Raw genomic sequence first — 20,597 nt, forward strand, 5'->3', positions numbered from 1 at the left:
TTAATCCACTGCTACATTCTACTAATGCGGCAACATGCTGATGGAAATCAGCAGCAAAATGAGTTAATTTTCCTGAATGAGATGTCCCAAGACAGAGTGTACACAGAAATGTTTTCCTCTGGAAGGCTAGCAGTGTAATCAACATGAGCTGGGCTGAAAAACTTTTGTAGTTAATTAGAACTGGGGGGCAAAAGCTCAGGTGGTGTAAAATCAGCCGAGTTCCACTGACGCACACAATGGAGGATCTGGCCCATACACTTCATTATTAATTTGTACAGTGATTTTTTCCCCAAATACTAGGGAAATAAGTGATTAGAGATTTCCACACACACACACTTTCTTTTAAAAAGAGCAATGACAACTTCAACTGCCTTGTCATTTGCAAGTTTCTTCTACATCATTATGAAATACAGAGTGAAAATCAGATTTTGCCAGGGGTTGGAGAGAACTCCTATTAAGCAGAAAATTCTAGTTTGATAGCAGCCTCCAACTTCCTGAAGGGAGGTTCCAAAGAGGATGGAGAGAGGGTGTTCTCAGTGGTGGCAGATGATAGAACAAGAAGCAATGGTCTCATGTTACAGTGGGGGAGGTCTAGGTTGAATATTAGGAAAAACTATTTCACCAGGAGAGTGGTGAAGCACTGGGATGGGTTACCTTGGGAGGTGGTGGAATCTCCATCCCTAGAGGTTTTTAAGTTCCTGTTTGACAAATCCCTGGCTGGGATGATTTAGTTGGGGTTGGTCCTGCTTTGGGCAGGGGGCTGGACTTGATGACCTCCTGAGGTCGCTTCCAGCCCTAGGATTCAGTGATTCTATGATTCTTTGACATGTTATGTCCAATTAAGGAATCCAATTCTTCAACCTTTACTTTAACTACTAGCCTGTACTCATGTGAGTAATCCTTCAGGTGTCAATGGGTCTACCTGTGTGAGTGACCATGCAAATTCTAGCTACAAAAGGAAATTACCCACCAGAATTTGGACTGCTGAGGCAGCATTAAAAAAAATGCACACAACACCACGCACAAAAATACAACTTGATATTATTATTTACAGACTGTACACAGTACATATATTTAAACCAAAATGCAAGTTACTTGCAAAGTACTGCTAGACTTTATAGCCAAATGTGATTTAAAGGAGTCTGCTGAGACCAGTCAGAACTACACACTGTCATTGCATAGTATTCAACAAGTTATACACACAGATGTAAGCAGAATCTGAAAGAATGCTTCCCTTACAACCAGTTGGATGGGAAGAGAGACCCTGGCTGTGCCTATGTAAATATTGTTTGCTCCTGCTTTGCTTAGATGTGTTAGATATTCAGTAAATGGAATGGTATTTTGCTCATTGTAATCAACCTAATTTGTGACTCAACACCAGCTATGTTTGTATTAAATGCAGGGATAGCTAAAATATGGTTAGCCAATGTTTGTAATTTTGTGGGAATACAGAAAACTAGGACTATGCTAAATTGTTCCAAAAGAAACAGCTCTCAGTTAGCAGAAAGAATCTTGCTAAGCAGGAGCTTGACTTACAGAGCTTAGTAAGAGTAGAGGGTATGAGGGAAGGTCATTCTGATCAGGAGGCTGCGTATCTTTCCTTGCCTGGACTGATTCGACCTGGTCCCCATCACTGCTCAAAGAAAAGAGCCAAACAGGCATCATTAAGACCTAAGGTTAAGGGTGGACAATATTTTTATTGGGGGGGGCACTCCAAGAATTTAGTAAGTGGTCGAGGGCTACACTCTTCTATGATATTAAGGGAGGAGGTGTGGGGTCTGGGATGGAGGGTGGGTGCAGAAGGGAGCTTGGAGTAAGAGTCAGGGGTATAGGAGGGGATATTGAATCTAGGAGGTAGTGTGGGTAGAGGAAGGGGTTGTGACCTGGGGGAGGAGACTGGGGTGCAGGATCCAAGAGGGGGTTTGGGTCAGGAGAGAATTCTGACCTGGAGGAGGGATGTAGGAGTGGGTGCAGGGTCTGGGAGGGGGTTATGAACAGGAGTTCGGGGAGGTGGGGGGTTACAGGTAGTTTAGTTATGACCAGGGGTAGGGAATTGGGGTGCAAGGTCTGGGAGGGGGTTGTGACCAGGAGGAGGAGTGTTGGAGGGGGTGCAGGGTCTGGGAGGTGGTATGGGTGCAAGAGCAGAGGTGCAGAGGGTTTGTGTTAAATGGGGTAGGAGTGCAAAATGGGGAACAGAGGGTTGAGGGGGAGGGAGGAGCTTGGATGCCAGAGAGAGATTCTGGCCAGCTCCTAGCCAGCAGGTTCTTCAGCCAGGCTCCCTGCCTTCCCTACCACTGCAGACCACTCAAAGCAGCTGCTGTGAATGCTGTGAGCCTGGGTGGAAGGGGAAGGGGTACATCACATGCTGCCTGTCCTGCCAACAGTCAGCTCCCATTGGCTAGAAACCACCCAATGGGAGCTGCGAGATTGTGCTGGGAGCGGAGAAAAATTCACTTTCTCCCTCCACCCAGGCTTGCAGCAATACATGGCCATCACAGGGCTAACCAGCATGTCTGAGGCTCCCGCTGGCTGTGGGCTGTATCGGGTGGCTTGGCAGGCTATATTTTGTACGTCCCTCATAAAGAGCCTCTTTTCTTACGTTAATTGTGTTGGAGTTGTGTTTCTTCTATCCTGCTTGCTAAGAGTGAAATCACTGGGAGCTGAAATCACTGTGGACTAATGGGCAAAAGTCACAGCCAAGAGGTAGATGGCAGTGGATGGTGACAGCCAGCCTGCAGGGCAGCGGTGGAGAGATGTGATGAGAGGCCAGCAGGGCAGTGGAAGAGAGGTGTGATAAGCAGCCAACAGGACAGCAGTGGAGAGGTGCGACAAGCAGCCAAAAAATGGCAGTAAAAAGCAGAATGGAGGTGGATGGCAAGTGACCAGAGGAGTGAGTAAGATGCCTTTTTACCTTCCCCAATCCAGGATGGGAGGTGAACTCTGTGGATGTACCTCTGAACTCTGGTCTGCCCTGAGCAAGTGCAGTAACTGTGAGTGGGGTGCAGAGAAGGGTCAGGCATGTGAAGGGGACATTTACATTGCAGGATTTAAGAACCTGAGAGGAAAAGGATACTCCCCTACCTACTTAGAGTGTTAGTGTCCGGCTTTTGCTTTTTATATGACTACCTTAGCCCTATTACATTTACAAAGCAGTGCAAGTCGACGAAGGTGCATCTATACTGCACCCATAGGTTGAAATCAGGTACGTAATTTAAGCTACACAAATTGCATATCCTATTACCATCTAATTTTGAAATAGCTTCTTTCAAAATTTGGCACTGTCTACACAGCACCCAATTTCAAAATGTCCCTTACCTCTTGTGGAATGAGGATTACATGGACACCAGAATAGTGCACCCGTTATTTTGAAATCTATTTCGAAATAGGCACATTTCAAGATGTGGAATAGCTTTTTCGGGATACTTCCAGTATCCTGAAATAGCCTGTCTAGACATAGTCTAAGAGAATCTTCTTCTTTCTCTTTCTCTTCCCAGCCTTCCTTATAATTGAGATAGGTTTTTCAAATGAAATATCCTTCAGTACCTGTAAGTATCCATAAGCACTGAATAGAGGAAGAGGTCTGGAACGTACAAAACACAAGCCAAGCCCTGCCTCTGTTGGGAGCTAGAAAACAATAGCAGCTTCTGACAGGCAATAACTGATTTCAGTGGCAAAACACGCCTTGTGATAAAGGTGCAATCACTCTTCCCCTCTCCTGTGGTCTTGTTTCTTTACTGAAGAAATGGCACTTGCAACTGTTCCAACTGTCCTGATTCCAGGCTGCAATTTATACAATATCAGCTATTGTATGTCCTGGCAAGGAAAGGAGTGAAGGTGAATGGAGCTCACATGTATGGAGAGGAATTCTAAGAAAAGAGGTGGGGGGCGAGGGTCAGTCCCAAGTTGAAACCGATTTCCCAAAGGGGTGGCACTTAGCCAGGCTAATCTGTTTTCAGGTAGCTACACTCCTCTCTTTAGTTCTCCTTCCATTCAGGCCACCGCTGTCAATTATAAATAAAGCTCCATGAGGAAGGTAGGACATTGGAGTGGAGGACAGGCGATCTGGATTCTAGTCCTGCCACTTGTGATGCAACATAAATGTTTTGTTTCTCTCATTTCCCTCTGCCCTCCCCATCAGTAATGATGAGGATAGTGAAATCCTTCCTGGGGTGTTGAATGAAAGTTTGTAAAGCACTCTGACACAGTCATAAGGAAAACATAGAAACAAAATGGCCATCCTGCTTGGCCTTCCTTTAGTTCACACAATGTTCCTGCAATGTCATCTGTTCTCTCTCTCTCTCTCTCTCTTCGGGCTAAATTCATCTTTAGGCTGGTAATAAGGAGGAGGGGCTGCTGTGTGTTCTCTAGTCTAGGTTAGCTCAGCTATCAGGGCTGACTGAAACTGCATATGGATAGGTCACTGGACAGGCATACAATTGCTGGGCATAAGAGCACCCCAGCTACCACCTTTTCATCCTTCAGCCCACCCAAGCGAACTCCCAGAACTGTCTCAGGGTGGGGATTGTGCTACTTTATATTCTAGCTGTATTAAAAGGGTCTGTACCCTGCCTAGAGCCTTCATCACAGTAGTGTATCAGCACCCATGTATGTGGGCTGCTGCGAGGGAGGAGGTGCCATAGTCCTGTTGCTATTCATGTCATGGAGTATGGGTGGGTGGAACAAAGGGCGGGCAGGGTAGACTAGAAATAGCAGTATCAGTGGGCCCACGGCAAATTACTTGATGTGACTGGAATAGAGGCAAAGTGAATGTAAAGTCTGAAGATTAGCCAATGAATCTGGATCATATTCTGTCTCCCCCTGCCTCGCTGTATACATAGCCTCATGCTTTTTCTAGCGAAAAGAGGGACAAGAGAGAATTTAAAAGTTCCCAGTATTCCCTATGCCAGCCTATCTATCATGCTTTCACCCCATGGGGGTTTCGTAACCTACTGGTTTCTTCAGACTGCTGCTCCTGTTTACAAGGGCTATGTCATCCAGTCAGGGAATAGAAACCAGGTCATGTGAGTCCGGAGAGCCTCAATTCCCAGCGCTGAATACTGAGAGGAGCACTCACTACGGACAGCTTGTGAGAACCCATCAGCCCTAATTTGTTCATGAAAAATATTATTCAAGCCACCAAGAACACAAACACTTGCAAAAATCATGTGTTGGCTGGCAAGTCACAAATAGATGGGGGAGAGGGAGACTCTAGTGGACAATAATCAACAGTTCCGTCTGCTCCAGGCAATGTATTTTCCTTCTCAGCCAGTCCCTCTGGGAACAGCATTTATCTGTCTCTTAGAACTGATTGCCCCATTCCCGGCTGCTATTCTCAGTGAACACTTCTCCCTCAAAATATGGGTAAAATCTGCTCCAACAGTAACACAGTTTTTTCCTCCCCCCCCCCACCCCACCTCCCATTGTTCAGATTAGGGAGAATTCATCATCCACCACTGTTTTTCCACCTGGAATTCTATTATGTCCCCATAATAACCAATTGTGTTGTAGTAGGTTCCAGCTTCCTAGCACAGAGAATTCACAGAAGTGCTATCGAGTAGATCTCCCCCCTTTCCTTTACTGGTCATTGCAGTGGGGACAGGCATATGCTCTCTGTGACTACCAAAACAGGAATGAAGTTGGTGTCTTTAAATCTCAGAACTAGATTCCAGGCTGGCTGACAGACTTTGCCGGGTCTCAAGCAATGTGGAGGTGCAGCTCTAGGTCCCTAGAAAGGATGGGATCTCAGACAGAAAGGGCAGGGCTGGAGCTAGCCTCCCTCAGCCAGACCTTCAGAACAGCCCGGCACCTGCTGCCAAGGCTCCAGAAATAATTTAAAGGGCCCAAGGCTCCAGCTGCTGCTGTTGCCACTGTAGTGGTGGTGACAGCTAGGAACTCTGAGCTTTTAAATTATTGGGCCTCAGGGAAGATGCCTTCTCTGCCACTTGCCCTGGTTGACAGGCCTGCAAAACGCAGAGGTGTGGGGTACCAGCGATGCCACAGGACAGCTACTAAATAGCATGGATCAGAAGTTAGGCCAGCTGGAACTCAGGATACTTGGGTTCTGATCCTGGCTCTGTCAGTCAGCTACACTGTGTCTTTTCCTTCACTGGTTTCCAATATAATCCCTCTGACTCCTGTAAGTCATTTAGTCAATAAATTACCTCCATCACACTACACAAAATGTTCATAAAGTTCATGCAGAGTTGGCACATTCCAATTTTAACAAATACCTAGAAAAAAGGATACCTTTGGATTTTTCAATTATTTATCCCATTACGTCCTTCCTTTCTAGCCATGTGACAGACATCACAACTATCTCAGGGCCAACAGCAGCTGTATGGCACAAACCCCTGTGCCTCTGAGAAAGTCTGTTTTTGCTCTCCTGGATGCTGGAGGTAGAACAAGGGCAGCAGATGCTTCCTTTAAAAGCTAATGTCCCACAACTCATGAGCTGAGTTAGCTACAAAGAGCCTGATCTTACTACTTTCCACTGGCAAAGCCCTCACCAGCTTCCTGCACACAAGGACTGTGGGACTAAATCCAACACTAGAGTGATATTTGTGTCACCACAAGCCCCTACACTGTAAATTCATTAAATGTCAAGATAGTCATTTTTACATGCTGCACATCTCCTCTTAGACTGCAAACAGTGCACTGAAAAGCAAACCTTTACCCTTCCTTCCCATCTACACACACTCTCCTAAAAGATAACATGGTGAGATCAGTCACCTTAGATAAATCTTTCCTCCACAGGAAAAGGGTTCCATTACACACAGGCAGCAGCATGCATAGAAATGAAATCTGTTGTCTGGCTCCTACCAGGAGGGCTAAGTGTTGTTAGTATAATTACTTGAGAGCCCAGGTGGGACTGTGGTATAAACACCAATGTGACTACCTGCAAAGTGCCCCTCTCCTTGTGCTTTAGATTTGCAGAGCATAATGTTTGTGGAGATACCAATGCCTGGCAGTGTCATAAGACTGCCTCCAGGCTGAGAAAGGGGCTTTCTGTAGATTGCCACCTCACTCTACTTTCCCCTCTGCATCCCCTGAGGATTCTGTTATTCTCCCCGACCTACGTCCCTCCCCAAATCCCTTCAGGCCTCAGGCCTCCAAGGTCTCATAGACTAGGAACCATACTGCTAGCTGCAGAGGAGTGGATTAGACTCCTGAAACTCACTGACGCTGTCCTTTAACTAGCCAGAGGAGTTTACTGTTGAGCAGCTGAAGGCCTCGTCTCACATCAAGATGACAGAAAAGCTAGTGCAGAACAACAGATAACAGGCTCTAAAGCCTGTACCTTTCCATGTTCCAAATAGGACAACAGCTCCTATTGGTGTTTAGGGAGATTGGGGTCCCACAACCAGAGCTCAAAAAGTTGTGAAATCAGAGTGGAGGACACACATTCCTCTCCCCCAGCCATCCCCTCTGCTCCATGGCAGAACTGAGCTCTGCTGAAGATTAAAAAAATGCATGGGAGACAGTTGGTGTGACAATTATAGAGCGGGTCCACATAGCCTGTGAAATAACTAATCATTATAAAGTACAAGGGTAATCATCATTTCTTCATGCCGCAGTGCAGGAACCCAGCTTCATGGCCGCGTACACTGGGCTGAAGATATGGAGAGCTAATTAGTGCAACAACAGAAACAATGTGGTTGATCCCCACAGAACAGAACAGAGAGGACCTCCAAAATAAGTAATTAATTGCTCCTTATTTACTCATTATCTCTTTCCTCGCTCTATGGTAAAGGGTATATTTTCCTCCCACATTGTCTTTTGCGGGTTTATTTTGTTTTTCCTGCTTGGTTTAGTGAAGCAAGAAGAGATAATTTTTTAAAAAAAATTATACTGGTACTGAGCTCCAACTATATAATAAAAAAAGCCAAAAGTAGACTCCTAGAATTTCCTCCCCACTCCTATTGCTGTCTCATATCCAAAACTAACCATGTGCGAGGAAACAGGTCCTCAGAGAAATCCTTGAAGGAGGGGTTGAGCTCTTCCTTAAGCCCACCCACCAACCTAGTTTGAATTAAAGTAGAACCAAAACTTTTTACCTACCAGGAGGTGGGCTCTGGGGCCTGTGCTCCTGCTGCAGCAGTCAAGGATAAGGCTGGCATCTAAAGCAGTGAGAGGCATGAAGGCAATGCAGCTCCACGGTACTGCTGTACTCTAGATGCTTACGATGCCATCATCTGTAGGGAGGAAACACAACATTCTGAACTAGGGGCCTGGTTGCTGGCAAGCGGAGGAGGAATGGATATTGCAATTGTCTTTTCACAATAAAAGTCAGTCTCACTCCCAATCGGAGAAATGAAAATCCCTAAGATTTGGGTTGAGGTGGGGTGTTAAACTCTCTGAATCTGGGTCCATGGTTTGCAAATAATTCAGAGATTTCTGATGAGACATACCAATGCCCTGAACACCCCCAAAGTAAAAGGCGTTTGAAACGCTAAATCCTTGATTCCCAATAACTTGTGTCTGATGAGACAAACCAACCCCTCATCAAAGGGCAGCAGCAGATTTCAACCTACAACTGAGCGGCCACACTCTACCACAGAGGATGAAATCTTTGCTCCAATGAAGTCAATGGCAAAGCTCCCCTGAGGGTGTAACACTCTGCTCAGTGGCTCACCAAAACACCACCGGGTACTTAAAGGTTCAAAATCTTGTCTTGCTGAGATCATTTCTTCTTAGCCTATAGTACGCTGTCGTTTTTTTTACACTTTGCGTGCATGCTACAGCACTGGATCCTGCTACGATGTGTTGAACACTTCTTTGGAGCACCCTCAGCTCCCACTGAAGTCTCTGGATCTCTCTCACTTGCTGATTTCAGTTTTCCCACTGATTTCAGCAGGACAGGATCTGAGCAGCTGGAAGCTGAGCACACTCAGCACAATCACTGCTCAGTACCTCCCAAGAATGGATGCTTAGTGATTCTATTTACTGATTTTAAGGCTTTGTCCTTCACTCTTTGCCCAGCTAACATTTGAAAAGTGATGTACTGAGATGCCCATTATAGCCTCTGTCTTTTCTCCACTCCCAAATTCCATCTCTCAGGAAAGAATGTCACTCAGAGATATGTCAGAAGAACACAGTGTTGCTGCTTTAACTCACAGAGGTCTGTAATAGCATTTTATCACCTCCCACTAGCTTCTGAAACCCACAAAAATCAGCACTACCCCCAGAACAAGATGCCTTGATTATTCAATGCACATTGGGCCTGATTTTCCACCACTTTGTACCCAGCGTAGTCATCTACACCTGTGCAAAGTGGGGGTAAAATGCTACCAGATTGGAGCAGCAGCATGTCACGCCCACTTTGCACAGCTGAGAATGACTCAAGAGGCAAGACCGTGGGAGCTGGGCCTATTACCAATTTATCTATCTTTAAAAGGTTGTGGCCAAAATTTTCAAAGACGTGTGCCTAAAGTTAAACATCTAAATCAGTACTTCAGTACCTAAAAAATGCCAATTTTAAAAAATTCTGACCACTCAGAGGTCATTCTACAGATCAGCATTTAGCTCTTTGGAAAGCCAGGGCTTTTATTTAGGTCCTTAAATATGAACTTCTAGAAGTCAAACTTGCCATTTTTTTAAAAAAAATTGGCCTCAGTTTATTTCAAAGCTTTTCAGCTCTCCTTTACTTTCGTGTTAATTCACACCTTTAAATTGGTATAAATATTCTGTGCAGAACACTCCTGAATAAGCTAAAGAATGACTGTGATCCACACTGGATCAATGATGGCCAATTTGGCAGGATGCTAGCCTAGATAGCTTAAGGCATGTCTACAAATTAAGCTGCGTAATGTGAGCTACCTCAGTTGTGTAGCTTGAGTCGAAATAGCTTAATTTGGCTTTTGGCACTGTCTACACAGCAGGAAGTCAAAGGAAGAACATTTTTCCTTTGACTTCCCTTACTCCTTGGCTGTGTCTACACTGGGCTACTTTTTCCAGAAAAGCAGCCGCTTTTCCGGAATAACTTGCCAGCTGTCTACACTGGCCGCTTGCTTTTCCGGAAAAGCAATGACGATCTACTGTAAAATTGTCAGTGTTTTTCCGGAAAAACTATGCCGCTCCCGTTCGGGCAAAAGTCCTTTTCCGGAAAAACTGTTCCAGAAAAGGGCCAGTGTAGACAGCACAGTAGTCTTTTCCGCAAAAAAGCTCCGATCGTGAAAATGACGATCGGGGCATTTTTCTGGAAAAGCGCGTCTACATTGGCCACGGACTCTTTTCCGGAAAAAGTGCTTTTCCAGAAAAGCATCCTGCCAATGTAGACGCGCTTTTTCCGGAAATACTTATAACAGAAAACTGTTCCGTTTTAAGCATTTCCGGAAAAAGATGCCAGTGTAGATGTAGCCCTTGTGACATGAGGGTTACAAGAGTTGGAGTAAGAAGTCCTCCAGCTTGACATTATTTCGAAATAAAGCCTTGTAGTGTAGACGCACTTTGATATTTCAGAGTACTGTCAGATATTCCGAAAAAACGCTGCTGTGTAGATGTACCCATAATGACCTCCTATCCCACTACCTGGAGACTTTAAATGCATCAGGAATGAGAGATCACTTTCAAAAAGCACCATTGTGCTTTCGTCTCCTCTTTTTATTTAGTAAATTTGATTTTTTTTAAAAGATTTGCTAATTACAAACAATAGCCCAAATCCTGACATGAGCTTACACAGCAATATGGGCACATGAACCCCATCAGGCTGCATCGACTTACTATGCATAGGACCGTTGCTATCTGCAAATGGGAAGGGAGGATCTTACGCAAATGAGAAGAACTCCCTGGGCAAAGACCTCCCACTTTTGCAGGTGTGCTAAGGCCTATCAGTATACCCATCAATGCACTCCTTGGCTGCGTCTAGACTGGCATGATTTTGCGGAAGTACTTTTAACAGAAAAGTTTTTCCATTAAAAGTATTTCCGCAAAAGCACGTTTAGATTGGCACCCATGCTTTTGCACAAAAAGTGCTTTTGCACAAAAGCATCCATGTCTAGTCTAGACGCGATTTTGCGCAAGAAAGCCCCGATCGCCATTTTAGCCATCGGGGCTTTTTTGCGCAAAACAGTTCTTCCCTGTCTACACTAGCCCTCTTGCGCAAGTATTCTTGTGCAAGAGGGCTTTTTCCCGTGCGGGAGTGTGAAAGTATTTGCGCAAGAAGCACTGATTTTGTACATTACCAAGTCAGTGCTCTTGCGCAAATTCAAGCGGCCAGTGTAGACAGCTGGCAAGTTTTTGCAAAAAAGCGGCCGCTTTTGCACAAAATCTTGCCAGTCTAGACGCAGCCCTTGGATTTTGGGGGGGAGGGAACTGATCCATCATTCTTCATGCAGGTAGCAGGATGCTAACAAGAGGGCATGTGGGAAGCAGGCCTCTGGCCCTCTCACTCTCATGGCTATTCCAAGACAAGAAAATCAAGGTGAAAGTTAAGGGTCTGACACACGTGGGGGGTGCAGCTGCATAGATCAGAATACAGTATCATCTCTGACGACAGTGAAAGGCGGGGCCACGTAATGGAGCTGGCAGTGGAGTACTGCACTGACCCTCCTAGAAGCCACAAGTGTGATTTGATTTTCCCTCTGTTCTAAGTGAACAGTGTCTAGATAAATATAAAATCTTTTCTTATTATTTCACTGAGAGGCAAGGGGTTAATTAAATTGCTTTCAAAGTATCTTGTGCTTCTTTCGGTGACCTTCCATCCAAGGATGACAGCAAGGATCTGACTTGCTGCTAGATTAAAGCTAATGCCACTGAAGGGTACTAATCAGAGGAGCACACAGTCACCCACACAAATATATATGCCCATTCTGGGTATATACTGCTGATGAGCATACAGCCTGAGACAGTGCTCCCACAGGTAAATAGAAAGATTCCCATTGTCCCTAGTGAGGTTTGGAGCAGACCTATACCGTATTCCTATTTTTATAAGGAATAAATCAAATGTTTTAAAAGTTGCTTTTTTTTTTTTTTTTTTTTTTTGAGGTCCAAACCAAGCACAGGGCACATGTATCGAGCACTTCATGAGACAGTTTCTGGCCAAAGAGATTACAGGCAAGACCAAGAAAGGAAATGCTATTATCCATAATTTACAGTTGGGAAATTGAAGCATTGGTGATCACATTATTAGCCCAGAGTGATATTGGAAACTTGTGACAAAGTCAGGAATTGAATCCATATCTCCAAAGTCCTAATCAAGTGCCTTAACCACAAAAACCACACTCCTTCATTTAACTAATCCTCTTTTCATTTCCACATTTGCTAAATTGTTAATCTTTAAAGAAAATGATTTGGTACTTCAATAGCCAAAATCTTGTGCCAAACAGTGACACTCTTTGTGGATTTTCTTAGGCCAGATATTTTACATCCATCTGTGCCCCATGACCAAAAACGTGTTCTCTGACTCTTTCCTGAGATGAGAAATTCACTCATTTTCTCAAGGCAGGGTACATGAAAGCACTATTTTCTTTTTTACTTTCTTCTTTCCACTTTTATATTTTATTTCCTTGCCTTTATTGCATCACAATTATAAAAAATAATAGGTAGGATGTTTCTCTTAAGGGACTTTTCCTGATGTCAAAACCTCTTGGTAAAGCCCTCTAAGTCACTCCAAGCATATGAAGTTGGAAAAATTATTTATAGATATCAATTCCTCACTATAATGAAAACTTAACAAGCCCTTCACATTTGATTCTCATGTTCTTTCCCTCTAATGAAGGAAGTATGTTTCTTATCATAGATGTAGAAGCAAAGTCCTAACCTGCTCTAACTTCTTCCTCTCCTGTCATTGTACCTCAAGTGAGTGATCTGTACATGTTTGGGTGGGAAGAAAAAGCATCACAAGTGAGATGACACACTTATATTCTCCCTGCTCGGACTCAGGCACAGGCCTTTGGCTGACTGAGAAGATGTGACATTGTCCGGTTAATACAGAACCTAGTTTGGTGGTGGCCATCTCTTTCATGTCACTCATGTTCTGACGGCTTTCAGCAGCCAGGAATTCAGTTAGAAATAGAAAAATGAACTTAGTGCTGGTGAAAGATGCCAGAATGTCAGATCTGGAGATAAAATCCTTCAATTTAGCTACAGCACAGAATGGGATACCTCAGGGCAAGTTTTCCCCATGCCTGTCTCCTTTCCCCTAAAGCTCTTCTTCCTGTAAAAATGATCACTCCAGGTCACAGTTAAGTTCATGGAGAGGTTCATTGTCTGTACATTGATTCTGTCCTCAGCCACAGTGAAGTAACAGCCAGAGCAGGGCCTGAATCCCTATTGCCTGGCACCTTGTGTAGTAGGAAGGCAAGTATAAGAAACTATAGGCTGAATTCTCTAGCACTAGGAGGAGGATGGGACTGTCAGGCTCCTACAGCCTGTGCCACTTGGTCTTAGCATGACTTAGAGAAGGTGAGGAGCTGCTCTACCTGACCACAGTGGTGCAAGTTTCCCAAGTGACTTTAAATAGCTTTACATCAGTAGAAAATAGCAGAAGCACAGCTACACTCGGGCATGCCCGCTTCTATCCCTGACCCCACCCCACACATAACATCAGGATTCAAAAGCAATTTCTTGATGTGTCTGACCCAATTCACTGCAACTGTAACTCCTTGTGGCTAGGTCTAGGAATCTTCTCTGACCCTATTTAGTATCCTCCTCTCTTGAATGCTTGCTCTGGTCCCTCGCGATCAGTGACTGGGGGAGCTCCTTCATGACTCAACCTTCCAGCCACATCACTCTACAGCTGCCCTCACTTCTGAGGTAACAAAGTCTCACCCAGCAAGCTGTTTTTATGCCATCTTAGGCAGTCACCTGTTCCAATTGGTCCTGTATCCATCCACTACTCCATGTTCCAGCCCACAGACTCTGTGGCTAGCAACCTAGAGCAGATCAGGCTCAGAGCCTGGGCTCCTTGGTTCCCCTATGTCTCCATCACCTTTCCTATCTCTGGAGCTTTATCTGTTCCCACTGGCTGCATCATGCCCCTTGCAAGATGGCCTCTTCTGGTCAAGACCAGGTTTTACCTTTCACTCTCATAGCCCCTAGCCATGACCCCCTCAGGAATAACTACAGACCTATTCCCTGTAGCCCCTTCCTGGTTTTATAACCTTAACCCAGTTCCTTCCCCAACCTGGACTTCATCAGTCATAAACCCTATCAATCCAGGTTCCCTTCTGGTTGCAGCATCTAAAGTTAACTGGCCCCACCTGGAACATATTGACTCATTCAGGGCTTGTTTGGAGAGAGCATCCCACCATAGCGCCTGAGATGGTTCTTTCTTGGAACAATTAGTCCTAGAGTTACACAAAAAGAGAAGCTATTCTCCACTTAAGTCTTAAGTAGCATATAGAGTTGGTTAAAAAAGTCATTCATTTGTTTCTTGACTATATTTAAGACCACAATACAAATGAGTTTATCATCCTGAGTGCAGAAGTTGTTCCAAGAATTAGCACAGTGACACTACATTTAAAAAGTAATAATTAATTTTTTAAGTTAGCAAGTTAAAGACCCTAGAGTAAAAAAAAAAGGAATTAACATCTTTAGACTCAAAATGGAACTACTTAAGCACACCATTTTTAAGTCAGAGAAGGCATGAATGCACTAACCAGAAAGGTATGAGAAAAGCATGGAGGAAAAATGCTTTGTTAAATGGCAAGGTTAAATACATTATTTCAGCCAAAAGAATAACTTCCATGAAATGAAAATCCACCCTAGTGAAGTCAAAAATAAGGAACATAAATTATGGGGGAAAATGTGCCAGATGGAAATTAAGTATTCCAGTTTAAGAAAGCATTTGATAAGCAAATACAGAAAGATTTTCTTTAAGCATATTAAAATCAGGAAATCTGCAAGAGAAATGGTGAGTCTGTTGGACTACCAGGGAATAAAGAGAAAAACATTGCAGAAATGTTGAATTGATCTATTTGAATCTGTCTCCACCACAAGAAGATGATGTGTTGATGTCTGCAATAGGTCTGTTATTTTCAGGGAAATAAAGGAAGCATAAATTGTGATATTAGGGATGGGAAGGAAATAATTTTTCTGTCCTGTAAATATATTTGAATTTTGAAAATTTTCTCAACCCAAATTGCAATGGAAGTCAAAAATCTCAAAAAAAATCCTCTCACTTTAGATCAATCAAAACAGGATTTTTTTTCAATAAATTTGAAATGTTTCACTTTAATTTTCATCATTTTCCTTTTTTAAATTTCCAACCTAATTAGCTTAAATTTTAAAAAGAAGTAATTTTGAACTAGAAAAACAGATTTTTTTATTGTCAAAATGATGCATTTCAATGATTTCAGAACTTTTTTTCAACAGCTTTTGAAGTCAGGAAATTTGTCTAACTCATGTGGCTGCCCTGAAAAAAGTTTGTTTTGACAAACTGGCATTTCTGTTGAAGAAGTTATTTGTTGGAAAATTTCTAGCCAACTCTCTCTCAGATCTTCAAGTGTAAAGAGAGAAAGACACAGATAAACTAAATAGCACCACTGTCACAAAAACATCACAGAGTTTGAAAGGCACTTAAAAATGAAGTGGCAGGGCTGATAACAAAAATATGCAATCTCTCATTGGAGTCATATACACTATAAAAGGGCTTTAGAACAGCAACCATTATGCCTGTGTGTAGGAAATGTACTGGGGTGATTTCTAGGAATTATAGAGCACAGAACCTAACTTCACTAACCAGCTGAATTGGTTGAAAAAATAGTCAAAAGTAGAATTACAAAACACCTACATGAACACCAAATGAGAGAGACAAATCAGCACAGATTTTGTAAAAGAAAAATATGTCTGTTGTATATATTAGAATTATCTGAACACATGAACAAGATCACAGATAAAAAAGAACTGGCTGATATAATTTGTTTGAACTTTACAAACAATATTTGATAATATCTCTTGCAAAATAGTATTAAGGAAACTAAGAAGTCATGGGGTGAGAGGTAAAGTAGCATCATGAATTAGAAATGGGGTAAGAGATGAAAACAAAAGACTACCCAAGAATCGTCTTTTATCTATAGGGTAGAAAATAGACAATAGGGTGTTCAATGGTTCTACATTAGAAAATAATACTGTGTCTTTATTAATCATCTGGAAAAATGGGAGAATAATAAGGCTGCAAAATATGCAGATACTGTGAATATTTGTTTACCTCAAATAACTGTAACATTACAAGGAACAAAGATTTTGTTTTTAGAAGGGTTATGAACTTTGGTGTTCCTAAAGCATAAACCAGCCATGAACTGGTGGGTATTTGGAAGAAATTTCCCTTACGGGCAAGTGCATAATTCTCTATGATGGTGTTTTTTGCATCTTCCTCTGGAGGATCTGTTATTCTCTACTGTCACAGACAAGATACTGGACTTAATACACCAGAAGTCTGTCTAGTGTCATGAATTACAAACAATTCACTTCCAGTTAATTATTCATGCTAAAATTCATGAAGGGTTTGAGATGAATGCACATTTTCATGAATACTAGTCTCAGGGGTAGCCGTATATGTCTGTATCTGTAAAAAGAATGAGGAATCCTGTGACACCTTAAAGACTAACAGATTTATTTGGACATAAGCTTTTGCGGGTCAAAACTACTTCATCAGATACATGGAGATGAATAAATCTTTGGTCACCCAATATTCATCGACAACAAACAACATAACTTTGAAAATAACAAGTGGAATGAATTTGCCACATTTATTCATTACAATATTTGTGAAATTGTTTTTAATACATGATCTGTTCTAATTCTAAGTGGTAGGTTGGCCTAATGAAAAGAATCACCTGCTCCTATTCTCTAAATTTTGATTCCATGGAAATTAACTGGCTAAATATGAGTTAGATGGGTTTGTAGAAAAGGACATTAGAAAACCTACTGTAGAGCTCTAGGGAAAAATTCATTAGTATATAGATCTGAAGACTCTACAGTTTCTGACTAGGCAGAGCGTTGTTTATTTCATGGTCAAAATGTTTTATTTTTCATTCCTCACAAGCCAAAATAGATTAAAAAAGATGAAGGGTCATACCTTCAGAAGATATATATCAGCATTGCTTCACTGAAGTCAAGAGAGCGATAACCGTTCAATCCTGCTGTAGATGGAACCCAAATAAATTAGAAAATGAAGAGGTCTTGTTTTGTTTGTTTTTTTAACAAAACATTTTTGTTTTTAATTTGTCTCAAGGAGTGCTTTTCACTACCATTGAAACTAGCTGGACTTATTAGGGCATTGTATCTAACTCTGTGCAGGAATTGTATCCATCTGCAATTTTTCCACTGCTTTTCAAAAAGTTTGGAGCAAATTCTGAGAGGAGTTAGGAGTTGCAATTGCTTGGTGCTTTTGTTTGTTAAAGCTGTTGCAATTGCTATCATTATTACAGGGTTTTTTCCCCCATCCTACTACTGGATCATGTCCATTATCTCACAGCATTTTCCCGTTAGTGGGAGCAAGCTCTCTAGAAATGTTTGATAGACAGTTGTCAAAATCTCAGCATATCCTCATGAATTTTCTTCAAGAAAAATATTACCATTAAACACAAATTCTGAGCCAAAATCCATTTGTGTAATCCCATTAAAAGCCAGTGGCATTATTCCCCATTAGCAGGAGTGCAATTAAGATCAGAATCTAGCCCATAGGTCCAAATAAATTGCTAGTGCTAAGGAATCAGGACAGCATCTAGTCAAAACACAGACAGGTGGACAGAGCCTCTGCTAGTGTGAGTCGATGTAAAACTGCATTGGCTTGGTGAAGATCTCACCCCGAATGATGTTTTGGTTTATTTTACCCTTATATTCTTGAAAATGAATATACAACAGCACATACACTATTGGGACCCCACTGGGTAGATATGTTTTATTAGCAAACATACTCTATTAAGTACTTAACAGAAACAAGATGAATCTTAGTGCACCTTAGCCCCAGCCTCTCTGGTATTAAAATCTAATGGAAATAATGGTGATAGTAGCATGAGGAACGATTCTATTCAACTTATTCATCAATTATCTGGAGAAAGGGGTAAACAGTGAGGCTACGTCTACACTGGCAGCTTTTTGTGCAAGAACTCTTTTGCAAAAGAGTTCTTGTGCAAAAACTCTTCCACAAGAGAGCGTCTACACTGGCATGTGCTTTTGCGCAAGAGCATCCATGGCAGTGTAGACATTTTCTTCCGCAAGAAAGCTCTGATGGCCATTTTAACCATAGGGACTTCTTGTGCAAGAAATTCATGTTGACTGTCTACACTGTCCTCTCCTGGAAGAGTTCTTGCGCAAGAGGGCTTATTCCTCATGGGGAGAGAAATAATTCTTCCGGAAGAAGCCCTGTTTTACAATGCTATACTGTAAATTTACTTCTGGAAGAACGCTCGTGCAGTGTAGACAGCCGGCAAGTTTTTGCTGAAGATTGGACGTAGCCTGAGGTGGCAAAATTTGCAGATGACACAAAACTGCTCAATATAGTTAAGACCAAATAAGACTGTGAGGAGCTTCAAAAGAATCTCACCAAACTAAGTGATTGGGCAACAAAATGTCACATTAAATGTAATGTTGAAAAATTAAAGTAATGCACATGGGAAGAAAATAAATCCCAACTATATATACAATATGATGGGGACTAATTTAGCTACAACTACTCAAGAGGCAGATCTTGGAGTCATTGTGGATAGTTCTCTGAGATCATCCACTCAATGCGCAGCAGCAGTCAAAAGTTATTGAATAAATGGCTAGTATAAACTATCTACCACCTCCAGTAACCTCTTACCTGCTCCTCTGGAGTTGCATGTGCTGTTTAGAATTTGATATCTTAACCCTCAAGGCCATAAAGTGAGATCTTCTGGATTTTTAGAGTATTCACTGCAGAGGAAAGAACTGATTGGAAACAGAAAGCGGAAGGAAACAAATTTAACTCATTCTGTTTCCTTGCCTTTCTTCCCCTGGACTGCACAAGTGTCACACAATTGTCTCTAATACCTCCAGGTTTAGCTTGCTGTTACATAGATTCAATGTTTTTCCTTTTTGTTATGGTGAATAACTCATTTCAAAGAAGTATAGGATGAGAAAACTGGGGTTATAGAACACTTTGCAAAAAATGACCAAATAAACTCTGCAGATCTCTACACTAAAGTTCATGTGTGGTGGGGAGGGCGGGGGAGGGTTGTATGGCATGATTTTGGGTGTTTTACTCATAGTTGGGCCTTGGCAGATTATGAAGTACAGAGCTGGGGCAGAGAGGGCAAAATATAAATGAGAAGTGATAGGTATTGCCCCGAATGGGAATGTAAGAACTCTTAGTGCTTAATAATGTTTTCATCTTCAAATCACTTGACAGGCATCAATTAATCATTATAATGCATCATCCCACTGGATATATATGTATGTATTATTAACCCCCACTTTAGCTGGGGAAACTGAGGCCAAGAAGCTACGTGTACTATGTGGGTGTAAGCCAGGCCTGGAACTGGCGTGCCCTCTCATACCCAGACCATCTGACTGCTGCATCTGCTGCTATCCTGCAATAGCAGATACAAATGTTAGTGTGGTCTATAAAACCCTGTGAAGGGTGGGTGAGCAGAAATGAGATGGAGAGGATAGTCGAAGAATGGAATTCTAGCCATGGAATTAAGACAAATGCAAGCAAGCCTGCAGAATGAGCAATAATTCAAGGAATGATTATGTACACTGAACAGAAAAGACACAGTAGAAAAGGACTGGAATCTCTTGCTGTTGATAAATTCATCAGACTAGGTATTTAGAGCTTTTGGTTTCTTTCTGGATCACGTTCAACACATGCTGTTAGCCTTCTGCACCTATCCCTTCCTTTGGGGACCAGCCCCTTCCAAGGGAGGACAGGAAAGTGACTTCCCTCTTCTCCCATGATGAAACCATACTCTGCCAAATGTGCCCCCCTCCTGCAGACATCTGGGGAAACTGTTGGCTACACTGAAAAGTGGCTGAGCAAACTCTTTGCTTCTTTCACTGAACACCTGAGTTCAGTTTCAATGGGTTGAGAGTGCAGCAAGGGAGGTTTAGGTTGGACATTAGGAAAAACTTCCTGTCAAGGTAGTTAAACACTGGAATAAATTGTCCAGGGAGGTTGTGGAATCTCCATCTCTGGAGATATTTAAGAGTAGGTTGGTAGACATCTATCAGGGATGATTTAGATGGTGCTTGATCCTGCCCTGAGGGCAGGGGACTGGACTTGATGACCTCTGGAGGTTCCTTCCAGTTCTTTTGTTCTGTGTTTCGCCCACATCCCTCTCCCCCATCCAATTTGCTATCACATTCAAGGCACCTAGGAACCAGGTACATTCTGAACTTAAGACTCCCGCAGGAGCTTAGTTCCAAACACATCACCAGATACCCATCTACCTACAGCTGTAGGTCAGCTCCCGGAGCCAGCCTTCTCCTTGCCTTTCTCGCCCACTAGAAGGCGCTGTCACATGGGACTCCGATAAACTCCCTGCGGATTCGGTTTCACTTCGATTGAACTGGCTCTCCGCGAGGTCTCTGTTGCTCTGGGAGAGGATCGGGTTCCTTACGCCGGAGCCGGCTGTGTTTCCTGGGCCGTATTGCTATGGAAACAGCGCTAAGAAAGAGCGCGATGTATGTAGGTC

General features: G+C 42.7%; 1 protein-coding gene across 2 annotated transcripts in view; it reads right to left on the bottom strand.

The window, feature by feature from the left end:
- CHRM2 (cholinergic receptor muscarinic 2) overlaps positions 1-20,597 on the bottom strand; it is a 135,943-nt gene that overhangs the window by 110,545 nt on the left and 4,801 nt on the right. For both annotated transcript variants that reach the window (XR_012906703.1, XM_075940154.1), the window contains exon 2: positions 8,059-8,192. The gene's annotated coding sequence lies outside the window, so the exon portion shown is untranslated. The remainder of the gene's footprint in view (positions 1-8,058; positions 8,193-20,597) is intronic.

The sequence above is a fragment of the Pelodiscus sinensis genome, chromosome 1 (assembly GCF_049634645.1).
Source record: "Pelodiscus sinensis isolate JC-2024 chromosome 1, ASM4963464v1, whole genome shotgun sequence".
In the NCBI taxonomy this organism is placed as follows: domain Eukaryota; kingdom Metazoa; phylum Chordata; order Testudines; family Trionychidae; genus Pelodiscus; species Pelodiscus sinensis.